Source organism: Melanotaenia boesemani, assembly GCF_017639745.1.
Source record: "Melanotaenia boesemani isolate fMelBoe1 chromosome 2 unlocalized genomic scaffold, fMelBoe1.pri SUPER_2_unloc_5, whole genome shotgun sequence".
Taxonomy (NCBI): Eukaryota; Metazoa; Chordata; class Actinopteri; order Atheriniformes; family Melanotaeniidae; genus Melanotaenia; species Melanotaenia boesemani.
The window spans coordinates 136,767-139,850 of record NW_024580586.1 but is presented as its reverse complement, the minus strand read 5'-3'; the positions used below and the strand labels follow the sequence as shown (position 1 = coordinate 139,850).

General features: G+C 39.9%; 1 long non-coding RNA gene across 1 annotated transcript; it reads left to right on the top strand.

The window, feature by feature from the left end:
* The first annotated feature begins 297 nt into the window (after window positions 1–297).
* LOC121636089 lies at window positions 298–1,711 on the top strand. The gene is made up of 3 exons (XR_006009630.1): window positions 298–389; window positions 1,381–1,448; window positions 1,669–1,711. It is a non-coding gene; the product is annotated as an uncharacterized LOC121636089 (long non-coding RNA).
* Window positions 1,712–3,084: the final 1,373 nt, after the last annotated feature.

Below are 3,084 nucleotides of genomic sequence, written 5' to 3'. Positions count from 1 at the left end.
CCCGCCTGTGTCCACCCCCTGTGCTCCTCCTGTGTCCACCCCGCCTGTGTCCACCCCGCCTGTGTCCACCCTGCCTGTGTCCACCCCGCCTGTGTCCATCCCGCCTGTGTCCACCCCCTGTGCTCCTCCTGTGTCCATCCCGCCTGTGTCCACCCCGCCTGTGTCCATCCCGCCTGTGTCCACCCCCTGTGCTCCTCCTGTGTCCATCCCGCCTGTGTCCACCCTGCCTGTGTCCACCCCGCCTGTGTCCATCCCGCCTGTGTCCACCCCCTGTGCTCCTCCTGTGTCCATCCCGCCTGTGTCCACCCCGCCTGTGTCCACCTCCCTTACTCCACCAGTGTCTGGCCTCCAGAAGAAAAGAAAATCATGTAGGAATGCAGACATTAGTGGTATGTACAGTATGTCTGTTTTTCTGTGAATCCAAACTGTTTGAATCAACTTTGTCAATCAATTTTCAGTGAGATCAGGCTCATCCCATCCTTTTCTCAGATGAAGGAACGGGGTCTGCCTCAATGTGACTTGAAATACATCTCTATAAATGATTGCAAAATGCTACAGTTATTGTACAGCAAGTTATTGAATGATAATATACTAGCTCAGCATAGTTCTTTGGGGGTAAAATGAAAGACGAGTAAGGTATAATCAAGATATCCTTACAGTATTTCTAAGCTTAACACACACATGTTCATGTTTACATGCTGAGAATTTTTGGTCGCTGTGATCATTCCTCATGTTCTTACTATTAATAAAACATTTCTCTGTAATATGACAGTAGTGTAGCTAAAATAACTAAAATGTGAGCAGCAAAAAAAAATAGTTTCCCAAATGTTTCAGAACTTTAAAGGATGCTCTCACATATGCATGACAGTTCAACAAGCTACAAAATGATGCACTGTTGTATTTTAGTAGTGGTCAGATATGAAATCAAAGTATTTTCCAGTTACAATCTTTGTAGTGCGGAATACTCATGATTCTGGTTTAGCCACCCATGAAAAGTGCTACCTAGGAAAATGTACCCCAGATTGTTCTGAACCATAAACTATCATAAAATAATGATAATAAAAAATGATAATCATAGTAACCAATGATTTCCTCATCGTCAACATGTAATTATTGTTGAAAGGCTTCAAAAATCATTACATTAATAATTAAAAAAAAAAAAATCATGGGCAAATGTCCTTATCTCCAAAATGTGCTCCTTCCATGTCATGTTACTGTTACATAATTGAAAACAGGTCCTGTTCAGATATCAGTTACCAATCATTTTTGTTATTAGAAGTGTTAGCATTATTTAGAACTTTTTCCTCATGGCAATATCAAGATGTGAACAGAGAATAAGATGTCTGTTAAGAATTATTACCATCTTTTCATTCATTTCAGAATGCCCCATTCATCAAGGTCTAAGCGTTTTCCCCTACAAAAGGATTCTGAGGCAAAGACTCAGAGAGGTTTGTTCCAAGACATAAGAAATTACTGATGATGAAAATAACTCTTTGGAACCATACCCTGTAATTGTCTGCACAGAAATACGTCAAGGTGCTTTGTTTAAAAGAGGGTGGCAATCTTTAGTCATATTACACTTTTTAATTTGACATTACTTGTGCTTCAGGTTGTATTTGCTGTCCATTTTTCATTTTTGTCACTAATTTTACTTTGTGTCTTGTTAAGGGTTGTGTCGAGGTGTTGGTGGAGTGGCAACCTTGCTCTGGATAGTGTGTATGTTATCTGAAGTTTATTGTACTGATGGTGATTGGGTTAGGGAAACAAATATTTTTATCAACTTAATCTTCAATTATAAGCAACTGCAAAGTCTTCTCATTAAGCATTCCACAGAGAGGTCAAATACTGTTTGGGCAGTGTAGTGTATTGTATTTAAATTAAAATACAAAATGAAAATTTAATTGTTTGGTTGAACTGACAGAATCGTGTTCACCTGTGACCAGTCTACATGTTGAAGTTAATTTGGGCAACATACTGAACCAGTTGCCCAATTCCAAATCCAGTTGGTTCTGATGGCGTAGCCCCCAGTGTGTGACTGTGGGTGGATGGATATTCTGGTAGATGGTAGCCTCAGGCTGTGTGAATGGGGCGAATAGTCACTTGCTTTGCAAAACACATTGCATAGTCATCAAGACTTGAAAAGAGCTTTGGTGAGGGTTGTGTTTAATGAAACATCGCTCCACATTTTAAGGAATTGCCTGAACATAAGAGACCAGATTGTGAGAATTCTGAAAAATGGACGAGGTTGCAAGATCATTGGTAGTATGCTTGGGTATTTTGATGATAATAAGAATAACAACAAGAAAGAATTAATATATAACTGAAGACTCCATGCCTCATTAAAAGTAGTTCAGTATCAGCATGGTACATATTTCAAATGTTAGAATGTGAAAGTGATACTTTTTACGGTCTCTCTGTCTGTCTTACAGTGGAGCAAAGTGGAAAAAGTCCTGGGAGCCCAAAGACAATGTTCTTCCTTAAAAATAGTTGTTAAAATTGTGTTTGTTGTGTTATGTGACACAAATTTGTTTTGGTAAGTTGTTTGTTTTCTGTTGTTGGGAAGGTAATAAACATATTGTTTTACTTTCAAACACTTTGTCATTGTGTTATATTATTGTTGGATGCATTTCATGTAATTCTGAGAAGCATCAGCTCGAGGGCTGATGAATATTGGTACCTGAACAACACAAGCGTGATGAGATACTTTTGGTGCAGTCTTGTCTTTAAAACACTCCAGTTCATGCAAATGAACATAGCTTCTCTCTTAAATCTGTCTGCAAACAGCGCACATCTTTCATCTCTCTGCCTCTCTCTCTCTGCCACTGTCTCTAACTACCTGCCAGTCTCTCACTCTCCACCACTCTCTCTGCCACTCTCTCTTTTTCTCTCTCTCTCTCTACCTCCCTCCCACTAGCAGCTCCCCCAGGTCAGGGCAACGAGAGAAACCCATGATGGCGGAGAGAAAGAGAAGTCAAGGAAAGAAGGAAGTTATCATATGAAGAGCAGCACTTCAATATTCATATCTGGCTAAATGTGTGATTAAATATTTTAAAATAACATACGTGCTGCTGGCTGTGTTCTTTC